A 15,056-nucleotide genomic window follows, 5' to 3' on the forward strand; every position below is an offset into this window, starting at 1 on the left:
AATATACCTTGTTACTGGCAGTATACGGCCCATAAAGACTTCCTTGACATTCGAGAATGAAAGTAATGTGACGTCTGAGTATACCTTGTTACTGACAGCACACAGCCCATAAAGCCTACCTTGACATTCGAGACTGAAATTAATGTGACGTCTGAGTATACCTTGTTACTGGCAGTGTACGGCCCATAAAGCCTACCTTGACATTCAGGAATGAAAGTAATGTGACGTTAGAATATACCTTGTTACTGGCAGTATACGGCCCATAAAGACTACCTTGACATTCGAGAATGAAAGTAATGTGACGTCAGAGTATACCTTGTTACTGGCAGTATACGGCCCATAAAGCCTATCTTGACATTCGAGAATGAAAGTAATGTGACGTCAGAGTATACCTTGTTACTGACAGCATACAGCCCATGAAGCCTACCTTGACATTCGGGAATGAAAGTAATGTGACGTCAGATTATACCTTGTTACTGGCAGTATACGGCCCATAAAGCCTACCTTGACATTCGGGAATGAAAGTAATGTGACGTCAGAGTATACCTTGTTACTGGCAGTATACGGCCCATAAAGGCTACCTTGACATTTGGGAATGAAAGTAATGTGACGTCAGAGTATACCTTGTTACTGGCAGTATACAGCCCATAAAGACTTCCTTGACATTTGGGAATGAAAGTAATGTGACGTCAGAGTATACCTTGTTACTGGCAGTATACGGCCCATAAAGTCCACCTTGACATTCGGGAATGAAAGTAATGTGACGTCAGAGTATACCTTGTTACTGGCAGTATACGGCCCATAAAGACTACCTTGACATTTGGGAATGAAAGTAATGTGACGTCAGAGTATACCTTGTTACTGACAGCATACAGCCCATGAAGCCTACCTTGACATTCGGGAATGAAAGTAATGTGACGTCAGATTATACCTTGTTACTGGCAGTATACGGCCCATAAAGACTTCCTTGACATTCGAGAATGAAAGTTATGTGACGTCAGAATATACCTTGTTACTGGCAGTATACGGCCCATAAAGACTACCTTGACATTCGGGAATGAAAGTAATGTGACGTCAGAGTATACCTTGTTACTGGCAGTATACGGCCAATAAAGCCTACCTTGACATTCGGGAAAGAAAGTATTGTAACGTCAGAGCATATCTTGTTACTGGCAGTATACGGCCCATAAAGCTTATCTTGACATTCGGGAAAGAAAGTAATGTGACGTCAGATTATACCTTGCTACTGGCAGTATACGGTTCATAAATCCTGCCTGGGCAACATTTAAATCTGTGAAAAAGAAAACAACAACAATTGTGTGATACGCTGTCATTTTCTTCCACAATGGATGGACCGCTCTGCACATTGTAGTTCAGAAATGTCGTTTTGACATCGTCGCTCTGCTCGTGAACAAAGGTGCTAGTGTCGACGAACTGGAAACTATCTACGTGAAGCATAAATATGTTTGTCCCATAATTTACCCGTGTCAGTGATATAACAACAGTGATGTAAAGTTTCAATACGCCACTCGTTATATAAATAACCCGAAGTTTTCATTGGTCACTTGAACTTTCATTAACAAGGTTATCCGATGAAAAGGTAAAACTGCATACAGGTCTACTTCAGTTACTGAAAAACAAAGAAATAAAATGGCTAGCGATCAATTATTACACGTGACAGCGGTTTCTTGGTACACTGGATAGGAACAAAATTTATCTTCGTAAAATTGAAAAAAATAGCCAAAGTTGGTGAAAGGAAATAAAACGCTAAGGTACACCGTAAGGTACTCACAAACACAAATGCAACCGTCGCTGCGTCAGGCGTCATCGACAACAGCATGCCTGGGTATCAGATTTTCACGAAATTAAACACCTGCAGACTGGCCTCATTACTTTGTTGAGCCCCAAGGAGTTGTCTCGTGTGTACTTCATGATTATTCTTAGATCTAGTTAATTCTGTTTTCTACATCTGACACGATAATTGTCCACACTGTAACCTTTTGATTCAACATCACGTCTACCATCTCACGGAAAGCCCAAACGGAACCAAAATAAAGCTTTTTGAAATACCGTAGACACTGTTTTGTTATATTCTCCAAATTCCATAATGGTTTATAAGACCAACAAATAAGTTTTCAGGTGATTGTTCGCGTTAAAAGCCTGATGGGAAAAATTCGTTCAGTATGATTTTCGATATCACCACTCCTCGCGCCCCGCAAGTCATCACGCGACATCACTTGTCATGGAGTTATGATTTAGACTTTTGGAGCCCAAAGTTTCGACAAATGAGCAATTATGAATGCTGGTATTTTTGAAAGAAATTAAAGCTCGTCATCTTATCACCCTAATGGGTTGTGTTATGTTTTCTGTTCACAGAACTCACAAATTCCCTCAAAGTTTTCTAGAAATATATTATGGAAAATGTGCGGTACGGCCCCAACCTTTTCACATATATCAAAATCAGTACACATCTCATTTACATACTTGTCAAAACAAACAGGCATGGCCTTCCCCATCAACCGGCTCAAACCGCTGAAAATAAATTATGGGATAAATAGGACATGCGATTCCTGACTATATTAGATTTATATTAGATTTATTAAACTGGCGATGTAATTTTCATTTGTTCCTCTCCAAAGTCTGGGAACAAATGAAAATTCCACCACTCCTTTAATAAATCCGATATAATGGGTCAGTCATTGCATATTCTCTATGTATGCGAGTAACGCAGGCAGCTAATGTTACCGCATGACATTATCTGTATATCCTACATCAAAGAGATACGAAGGGCTTTCTTTGCATCACTGTTATAACAAAAGGCGTATGTTTACAATAAATTTACTGTAACTTTACAAGCAAGTTAAAAGTACGTAAACAAAATTGCAGCATAGCCTTACGTCTTGTTTGCAAACAGATAGCTACAAGTCCAGTACAAGTCGGATAATCACCTGCTTGTCTTCAACGCACAGCTACATGTAAAATAATTATACTTAATTGGGTGATATGTCAATAATAATACCAGTGCAGGTACTTCTATTTGTGCAGCGCTTTTTGTGGATGTGCTCCATGTTAATTGTAAAGTAGGTATAATACACTATGTATGTCTGTCTCACACCAACACAAATATTATGTACAAATTCGACAGTTTATGCAGCGTGGGAACCGTTGTTCACGAAAAAGCCTCTTGTGGACTTTCGCACAGTAACCGAGATAATTAATTCAGGTCTCAATTTGACCTAAAATCATCAACTAAAGGGGAAAGGAAACCGTGGATATAGTGTCCTTTATATATGTTGTTTTGAAACTAAAATACAGTTGAAGTCATTTGTGTCGACTGTATCTTACTTTTATTGAACCAAATGGAAGATGTCATTAATGTCACTTTAGATGGGTTGTGTCACCTGTGTCAATGATACCGCCAGTGTCAGTGATGTCACCTAAGTCAATGATGTCTTCTATGCCACTGATGTCACTAAATCCAAGATGTGATGGTTATAATCACCATCACCACTACATCACCGATGTGATGGTTATAGTCCCATTCACCACTAAATCACAGATGTGATGGTTATAGTCCCATTCACCACTAAATCACAGATGTGATGGTTATAGTCCCATTCACCACTAGATAACAGATGTGATAGTTATAGTCCCATTCACCACTAGATCACAGTTGTGATGGTTATAGTCCCATTCACCACTAAATCACAGATGTGATGGTTATAGTCTTATTCACCACTTAATCATAGATGTGATGGTTATTGTCCCATTCACCACTAAATCACAGATGTGATGGTTATAGTTCCATTCACCACTAAATCACCAATATGATGGTTATAGTCCCATTCACCACTAAATCACAGATGTGATGGTTATTGTCCCATTCACCACTAAATCACAGATGTGATGGTTATTGTCCCATTCACCACTAAATCACAGATGTGATGGTTATAGTTCCATTCACCACTAAATCACCGATGTAATGGTAATTGCCCCATTCACCACTAAATCACAGATGTGATAATTATTGTCCCATTCACCACTAAATCACAGATGTGATGGTTATAGTTCCATTCACCACTAAATCACAGATGTGATTGTTATAGTTCCATTCACCACTAAATCACCGATGTAATGGTTATTGTCCCATTCACCATTAAATCAGAGATGTGATGGTTATAGTTCCATTCACCACTAAATCACAGATGTGATGATTATAGTCCCATTCACCACTAAATCACCGATGTAATGGTTATTGTCCCATTCACCACTAAATCAGAGATGTGATGGTTATTGTCCCATTCACCACTGAATCACCGATGTAATGGTTATTGTCCCATTCACCACTAAATCAGAGATGTGATGGTTATAGTTCCATTCACCACTAAATCACCGATGTAATGGTTATTGTCCCATTCACCACTAAATCAGAGATGTGATGGTTATTGTCCCATTCACCACTAAATCACCGATGTAATGGTTATTGTCCCATTTACCACTAGATAACAGATGTGATAGTTATAGTCCCATTCACCACTAGATAACAGATGTGATAGTTATAGTCCCATGTACCACAAATTCACAGATGTGATAATTATAGTTCCATTCACCACTAATTCCCAGGTGTCATGGTTATAGTCCAATTCACCACTAAATCATAGATGTGATGGTTATAGTACCATTCACCACTAAATCACAGATGTTATGGTTATAGTCCCATTCAAAACTAAATCCAAGATGTCATGGTTATAGTCCCATTCACCACTAAATCAAAGATGTGATGGTTATAATCCCATTCACAACTAAAGCACATACGTGAGGATTATAGTCCCATTCACTACTAAATCACAGATGTCATGGTTATAGTCCCATTCACCACTAGATCACATATGTGATGGTTATAGTCCCATTCACCACTAAATCACAGATGTGATGTTTATAGTGACATTCACCACGAAATCAGAGATGTGATAGTTATAGTCCCTTCCACCACCAAACCACCAATATGATGGTTATAGTCCCATTCACCACTAAATCACAGATGTGACGGTTATAGTCCCATTCACCACTAGATCACAGTTGTGATGGTTAAAGTCCCCCTCACCACTAAATCACAGATGTGATGGTTATAGTCCCATTCACCACTAAAGCACAGATGTGATGGCTATAGTCTCATTCACCACTAAATCACAGATGTGATGGTTATAGTTCCATTCATCATTAAATCACCGATGTAATGGTTATAGTCCCATTCTCCACTAAACCACAGATGTAATGGTTATAGTCTCATCCACCACGAAATCACCGATGTGATGGTTAAAGTCTCATTCACCACTAAATCACAGATTTAATGGTTATAGCCCCACTCACCACTAAACCACAGATGTGATGATTATAGTCTCATTTACCACGAAATCACCGATGTAATGGTTATAGTCCCAGTCACCACTGATTCACAGATGTGATGGGTATAGTCCCATTCACCACTAGATCGCATTTGTGATGGTTAGAGTCTCATTCACCACTAAATCGCAGATGTGATGGTTATAGCCCCATTCACCACTAAGTCACAGATGTAATGGTTATAGTCCCATTCATCACCAAATTACCGATGTGGTGGTTATAGTCCCATTTACCACGAAATTACCGATGTGATGGTTATAGTCTCAGTCATTAATAAATCACAGATGTGATGGATGTAATCCTTTTTATCACTAAATCACAAATGTTATGGTTATAGTCCCACTCCCCACTAAATCACAGATGTGATGGTTATAGTCCCATCCACCACCAAATTACCGATGTGGTGGTTATAGTCCCATTTACCACGAAATCACAGATGTGATTGTTATAGTCCCATTCACCACTAAATCACAAATGTGATAGTTATAGTTCCATTCACCACCAGCTCACAGATGTAATGGTTATAGTCCCATTTAAAACTAAATCCAAGATGTCATGGTTATAGTCCCATTCACCACTAAATCACAGATGTAATCGTTATAGTCCCATTCACCACTAAATCAAAGATGTGATGGTTATAATCCCATTCACAACTAAAGCACATACGTGAGGATTATAGTCCCATTCACTACTAAATCACAGATGTCATGGTTATAGTCCCATTCACCACTAGATCACATATGTGATGGTTATAGTCCCATTCACCACTAAATCACAGATGTGATGTTTATAGTGACATTCACCACGAAATCAGAGATGTGATAGTTATAGTCCCTTCCACCACCAAACCACCAATATGATGGTTATAGTCCCATTCACCACTAAATCACAGATGTGACGGTTATAGTCCCATTCACCACTAGATCACAGTTGTGATGGTTAAAGTCCCCCTCACCACTAAATCACAGATGTGATGGTTATAGTCCCATTCACCACTAAAGGACAGATGTGATGGCTATAGTCTCATTCACCACTAAATCACAGATGTGATGGTTATAGTTCCATTCATCATTAAATCACCGATGTAATGGTTATAGTCCCATTCTCCACTAAACCACAGATGTAATGCTTATAGTCTCATCCACCACGAAATCACCGATGTGATGGTTAAAGTCTCATTCACCACTAAATCACAGATTTAATGGTTATAGCCCCACTCACCACTAAACCACAGATGTGATGATTATAGTCTCATTTACCACGAAATCACCGATGTAATGTTTATAGTCCCAGTCACCACTGATTCACAGATGTGATGGGTATAGTCCCATTCACCACTAGATCGCATTTGTGATGGTTAGAGTCTCATTCACCACTAAATCGCAGATGTGATGGTTATAGCCCCATTCACCACTAAATCACAGATGTAATGGTTATAGTCCCATTCACCACGAAATCAGAGATGTGATGGTTATAGTCCCATTCACCACTAAATTACAAATGTGATGGTTACAATCCCATTCACCAATAAATTAAAGATGTGATGGTTATAGTCCCATTCACCACTAAGTTACAGATATGATGGTTATAATCTCATTCACCACTAAATCACAGATGTGATGGTTATAGTCCCATTCACCAATAAATTCCAGATGTGATGGTTATAGTCCCATTTACCACTAAATCACAAATGTGATGGTTTTAGTCCCATCCACCACCAAATTACCGATGTGATGGTTATAGTCTCAGTCATTAATAAATCACAGATGTGATGGATGTAATCCTTTTTATCACTAAATCACAAATGTTATGGTTATAGTCCCACTCCCCACTAAATCACAGATGTGATGGTTATAGTCCCATCCACCACCAAATTACCGATGTGGTGGTTATAGTCCCATTTACCACGAAATCACAGATGTGATTGTTATAGTCCCATTCACCACTAAATCACAAATGTGATAGTTATAGTTCCATTCACCACCAGCTCACAGATGTGATGGTTAGAGTCCCATTCATCACTAAATTCCAGATGTGATGGTTATAGTACCATTCACCACTGAATCACAGATGTGATGGTTATAGTCCCATTCACCACTAAATCACAGATGTGATGGTTATGGTCCCATTCACCACTAGATCACAGATGTGATGTTTATAGTCCCATTCACCACTAAATTACAGATGTAATGGTTATAGTCCCATTCACCACTAAATCAAAGATGTGATGGTTATAATCCCATTCACAACTAAAGCACATTCGTGAGGATTATAGTCCCATTCACTACTAAATCACAGATGTCATGGTTATAGTCCCATTCACCACTAGATCACATATGTGATGGTTATAGTCCCATTCACCACTAAATCACAGATGTGATGTTTATAGTGTCATTCACCACGAAATCAGAGATGTGATAGTTATAGTCCCTTCCACCACCAAACCACCAATATGATGGTTATAGTCCCATTCACCACTAAATCACAGATGTGACGGTTATAGTCCCATTCACCACTAGATCACAGTTGTGATGGTTAAAGTCCCCCTCACCACTAAATCACAGATGTGATGGTTATAGTCCCATTCACCACTAAAGGACAGATGTGATGGCTATAGTCTCATTCACCACTAAATCACAGATGTGATGGTTATAGTTCCATTCATCATTAAATCACCGATGTAATGGTTATAGTCCCATTCTCCACTAAACCACAGATGTAATGGTTATAGTCTCATCCACCACGAAATCACCGATGTGATGGTTAAAGTCTCATTCACCACTAAATCACAGATTTAATGGTTATAGCCCCACTCACCACTAAACCACAGATGTGATGATTATAGTCTCATTTACCACGAAATCACCGATTTAATGGTTATAGTCCCATTCACCACTGATTCACAGATGTGATGGGTATAGTCCCATTCACCACTAGATCGCATTTGTGATGGTTAGAGTCTCATTCACCACTAAATCGCAGATGTGATGGTTATAGCCCCATTCACCACTAAATCACAGATGTAATGGTTATAGTCCCATTCACCACTAAATCAGAGATGTGATGGTTATAGTCCCATTCACCACTAAATTACAAATGTGATAGTTATAGTTCCATTCACCACCAGCTCACAGATGTGATGGTTAGAGTCCCATTCACCACTAAATTCCAGATGTGATGGTTATAGTACCATTCACCACTGAATCACAGATGTGATGGTTATAGTCCCATTCACCACTAAATCACAGATGTGATGGTTATGGTCCCATTCACCACTAGATCACAGATGTGATGTTTATAGTCCCATTCACCACTAAATTACAGAAGTAATGGTTATAGTCCCATTCACCACTAAATCAAAGATGTGATGGTTATAATCCCATTCACAACTAAAGCACATACGTGAGGATTATAGTCCCATTCACTACTAAATCACAGATGTCATGGTTATAGTCCCATTCACCACTAGATCACATATGTGATGGTTATAGTCCCATTCACCACTAAATCACAGATGTGATGTTTATAGTGTCATTCACCACGAAATCAGAGATGTGATAGTTATAGTCCCTTCCACCACCAAACCACCAATATGATGGTTATAGTCCCATTCACCACTAAATCACAGATGTGACGGTTATAGTCCCATTCACCACTAGATCACAGTTGTGATGGTTAAAGTCCCCCTCACCACTAAATCACAGATGTGATGGTTATAGTCCCATTCACCACTAAAGGACAGATGTGATGGCTATAGTCTCATTCACCACTAAATCACAGATGTGATGGTTATAGTTCCATTCATCATTAAATCACCGATGTAATGGTTATAGTCCCATTCTCCACTAAACCACAGATGTAATGGTTATAGTCTCATCCACCACGAAATCACCGATGTGATGGTTAAAGTCTCATTCACCACTAAATCACAGATTTAATGGTTATAGCCCCACTCACCACTAAACCACAGATGTGATGATTATAGTCTCATTTACCACGAAATCACCGATTTAATGGTTATAGTCCCATTCACCACTGATTCACAGATGTGATGGGTATAGTCCCATTCACCACTAGATCGCATTTGTGATGGTTAGAGTCTCATTCACCACTAAATCGCAGATGTGATGGTTATAGCCCCATTCACCACTAAATCACAGATGTAATGGTTATAGTCCCATTCACCACTAAATCAGAGATGTGATGGTTATAGTCCCATTCACCACTAAATTACAAATGTGATGGTTATAATCCCATTCACCAATAAATTAAAGATGTGATTGTTATAGTCCCATTCACCACTAAGTTACAGATATGATGGTTATAATCTCATTCACCACTAAATCACAGATGTGATGGTTATAGTCCCATTCACCAATAAATTCCAGATGTGATGGTTATAGTCCCATTTACCACTAAATCACAAATGTGATGGTTATAGTCCCATCCACCACCAAATTACCGATGTGATGGTTATAGTCTCAGTCATTAATAAATCACAGATGTGATGGATGTAATCCTTTTTATCACTAAATCACAAATGTTATGGTTATAGTCCCACTCCCCACTAAATCACAGATGTGATGGTTATAGTCCCATCCACCACCAAATTACCGATGTGGTGGTTATAGTCCCATTTACCACGAAATCACAGATGTGATTGTTATAGTCCCATTCACCACTAAATCACAAATGTGATAGTTATAGTTCCATTCACCACCAGCTCACAGATGTGATGGTTAGAGTCCCATTCACCACTAAATTCCAGATGTGATGGTTATAGTACCATTCACCACTGAATCACAGATGTGATGGTTATAGTCCCATTCACCACTAAATCACAGATGTGATGGTTATTGTCCCATTCACCACTAGATTACAGATGTGATGTTTATAGTCCCATTCACCACTAAATTACAGATGTGATGGATATAGTCCCATTGAACATTAGGTCACAGATGTGATGGTTATAGTCCCATTTAACAAAGGAGCTGGAAGCTTATTAGAGCTTCACTGTCATGCCAACCTGGGCTGAAGCCGTACATAGTAGCCTGGCACTCACAAGCATCTCGAGAATTCCGTGAGAATGAGTGGTGATATGTGGTCTACAGCGATTGTACAACCGTTCACATGGTCTTTAGTTCACTTATAATAAGATGCGATTATTTCAGGGAAACATAAAAAAGGAAATTTGATATTGCTTGTGTGATATAATTTATACTTTGCGTCACACAGGACTTCACACAGGACGTCACCATGTGATATGGTCTATTTTCATAACACTGGCGATACAGACGATGGGCAGCAAAATAGATGCATAGTCTGCTGTACAACAACATGTAAAAGTTTACTAGGTTGGAAATCCTATACAACGGCATAAAAATGAGCACCAGACAACCATTAAGAGAGAGCAGACACTCGTTTGTTAGGCCTGGGGGATGAATTCATACATGTATACGATGTTTAGTTTAGATCCCCCACTGAATTCTGTTCTAATCTAAGTCTCATTCTCCATAAAAGCACCATATTTGACACCAGTTAGCGCCTATTATATGACTTTAGGCCTTATGTTAATTTATTCCATTCCCGAGCAAGATTTTGGTGGAGCAGTAAAATTTGTAGATGATTTAGGAAGGTGTTACCCCAAAACAGATTGGCACAGGATAGATATGGAAAGATGACACAGAATGAGGAGAGTTATTGGACACAAGCTCTATCTAATATGGCATGTTATACCGATGTTCCTGGATATTGTCTTAGCTATAAAACGATAAACTAGGGGCCGTCACTTCACTGGTTATCTGTTGCTACGTAGATTTTTCACATTGTCTTTGGTTCTTTTCGCTTGGCGTTGTATCCTTATTTTCTAACAGTCTTGGGGTTTTCATGTTTTAATTATTTGACAGCACTCTATACTGTGCTCGGCATATTGTGCCAAAACCCAACGTAGGCATGGTTATTACACATGCATGGCGAGTTTTATATGTCAATTATTTGGGTGAGATAATGAGAGTGAGTTATAAATTATCTGGGTGAGATAATGAGAGTGAGTTAAAAATTATCTGGGTGAGATAGTGAGATTGAGTTAAAAACAATCTGCATGAGATTATTGAGGTAAGCTATAAAATATATAAAGAATTACGACAAGAACTTGAAGAAAATCTTTCAAACATTTCCGGCCGATGAAAAAGCTTCCTTATGCATGCGATAAATCGTTAGTTTATCAAAAGTCACATTAATGTGAAAGCCGTAAGTTTATAATCTCCGTCGGCAACTGGTCAGGGAAACTGTCTTCCTTGTTCTAGTCTCCACACAGCGAGCACACTGTCAGTACCGTACAAAAAAATCTGCTCAGTAATCCCTAACCTGAAGTAAATTATAAAGAGCAGTTAACGTTTAGAATTAAACACCTCGAAAGTTCTATTGGTGTTCTTTAATACTTTTTCAGACTGCCCACTACTGTAGGGTTAATCTCTGTTACATGTACATCAGGCATATCTGATCGTAAATGAAATAGATACAACATGTCCGTTTTAACCATTGAACACCTAAAAGCCTTAACTGATATTGGGCTGTGTGCTATGCATTATGTCACTATACATGTTTAATTTATAATGCAAGTGGGTCTTCCAAAAACCTGCGGATGGCCGTGGGCTTCCCCAGAGCTCTCCACAGTTTCTTCCCACCATAATGCTGACCGCCGTGGTATAAGTGAAATATTCTTGGGTACGGCTATTGACCACTAGTTAAATAAAAAAATAAATAAAAAAATAAATTAATAAATAAGTAAATATAAAGCCTATATAATTCCAAAGTATAAATGTAAGATATACGTGTAGCTATAACTCTCTCCCCATAGTTCTAGAAAAAATACTCTGTTACTTGTGGCATGTTGTGGAGGGAGGGGTAGGTATACTTATTAAAAACACAGTTAATAGATTAGTAGTAAGGAGGGATGTTCAGCTTGCCCTTGTGAATGATAGGTACATGTACACCAAGACTAAAGAGGTAATACAGTCATTAGGTAAGTAGTAACTAGGGACATTCAGTTTGTTCTTGTGAATGATAGGTACATGTACACCACGGCTAATGAGGTAATACTGTCATTAGGTTAGTAGTAACTAAGGATATTTAGCTTGTTCTTGTGAATGATAGGTAAATGTACACCACAGCTTATGGGGTGATACAGTCATTAGGTTAGTAGTGACTAGAGATATTTAGCTTGTTCTTGTAAATAGTGGGTACATGTACCCCACGGCTAATGAGGTGATACAGTCATTAGGTTTGTAGATGTCATTACAACACTAGTAACTAAAGATATTCAGCTTGTTCTTGTGAATGATAGGTACGTGTACACCACGGCTAATGAGGTGATACTGTCAAAAACTTAGTATTAACAATGGATATTCAGCTTGTTCTTGTGAATGATAGGAACATGTACACCACGGCTAAAGAGGTGATACAGCCATTAGGTTAGTAGTGACTAGGGATATTCAGCTTGTTGTTGTAAATAGCAGGTACATGTACACCACAGCTAATGGGGTGATACAGTGGTAAGGTTACTAGTGACTAGGGATATTGAGCTTGTTCTTGTGAATGATAGGTACGTGTACACCACGGCTAATGAGGTGACACAGTCATTAGAATACTAGTAACTAAAGATATTCAACTTGTTCTTGTGAATGATAGGTACATGTACACCACGGCTAATAAGGTGATATATTCGTGAAGTTAGTAGTAACAATGGATATTCAGCTTGTTCTTGTGAATGATAGGTACATGTACACCACGGCTAATGAGGTGATACAGACATTAGACTAGTAGTAGCTAGGGGCATTCAGCTTGTTCTTGTGAATGATAGGTACATGTACACTACGGCTAATGAAATGATACAGTCATTAGGTTACTAGTAACTAGGGATATTTAGCTTGTTTTTGTGAATGATAGGTACGTGTACACCACAGCTAATGGTGTGATACAGTCTTTAGGTTAGTAGTAACTAGGGATATTCAGCTTGTTCTTGTGAATGATAGGTACATGTACACCACGGCTAATAAGGTAATACAGCCAATAGTTTAGTAGTAACTAGAGATATTTATCTTCTTCTTATGAATGATGGTTACATGTACATCACGGCTAATAAGGTGATACAGTCATAAGGTCAGTAGTAACTAGGGACATTCAGCTTGTTCTTGTGAATAATAGGTACATGTACCCCACGGCTAATGACGTGATACAGTCATTAGGTTTGTAGATGTCATTAGAATACTAGTAACTAAAGATATTCAGCTTGTTCTTGTGAATGATAGGTACGTGTACACCACGGCTAATAAGTTGATACAGTCAATACGTTAGTAGTAACAATGGATATTCAGCTTGTTCTTGTGAATGATAGGAACATGTACATCACGGCTAATGAGGTGATACAGTCATAAGGTCAGTAGTAACTAGGGATATTAAGCTTGTTCTTGTGAATAGTAGGAACATGTACACCATGGCTATTGAGGTGATACAGCTATTAGGTTAGTAGTAAGTAGGGATATTCAGCTTGTTCTTGTGAATGATAGGTACGTGTATACCACAGCTAATGAGGTGATACTGTCATTAGGTTAGTAGTAACTAGGGATATTCAGCTTGTTCTTGTGAATGATGGGTACGTGTACACCACAGCTAACGAGGTGATACCGTTATTAATTTTGTAGTAACTAGAGATATTTAGCTTGTTCTTGTGAATGATGGGTACGTGTACACCACAGCTGACGAGGTGATATGCTTGTGTGTATGCTATGAATGTAGATAATTCTGGCAATGTCTTCACGACAAGTAATTCCAGTTAAGCATGTGTCACGTGTTAAGCGTGTTCTCTTGTCGCACTCGACCTACAGTCGTGGTCCACCTAACGGCAGGAAAATGAATGTTGCTGTATAGTATGTCAATAAATCCTTCCAGTGGTGTATAAGTCGTAATAACTTACATTTGTGATATATATGTATCCATGTTTTAGAGTTTTTGAATATGTGTACAACATCGTTAAATAATGCCTTATTTAAATGAGTTAACGTCAGTCTTGGCTGGATTCCATGTGCTGTAGACATGGTTTGAAATGATTCCCTAACAAAACAAGCTCTTGCTTGTAGCAACCTCTCTGGAAATGTCAGCCCGACACTATCAAATATTATTGGCACCATAAAATCATATTTACTGAATTGAGGGCATACATGTAGTCAGTGGGGGGTTTGTACCAACAGGTGATAAATTCTATTGTTGTTCTACAGGCCTATTAATCTTATACATGACTATAATACCTAGTAGTAACAGATGTGTACTGAACAAATAGTACAGATCTGTTACTACTAGGTATTATAGTCTAATGTTATTGTAGGGCAACACATCTCACACACTTGAACCGTTTACCAAACAACCGGTGGCGTCATGCACACAGTTTAAGTGTGTGTCAGTATGTTTTGTTTGACTCGAGTTTCAATAAATTGCTTCACGCTGTATAACTAACTTTACACAAAGTTAAAAATGAGAAAGCCACAAATAGCTGCAGACAGTAATGTATACGGGGTGTAATCTGAAACGGCCTTGAGAACATGGTGCTTTGCTGAAAACCCCTTTGTGTGAAATTGGGTCAGTCACGTAAGAGCTTA

Source organism: Liolophura sinensis, chromosome 2 (assembly GCF_032854445.1).
Source record: "Liolophura sinensis isolate JHLJ2023 chromosome 2, CUHK_Ljap_v2, whole genome shotgun sequence".
NCBI lineage: Eukaryota > Metazoa > Mollusca > Polyplacophora > Chitonida > Chitonidae > Liolophura > Liolophura sinensis.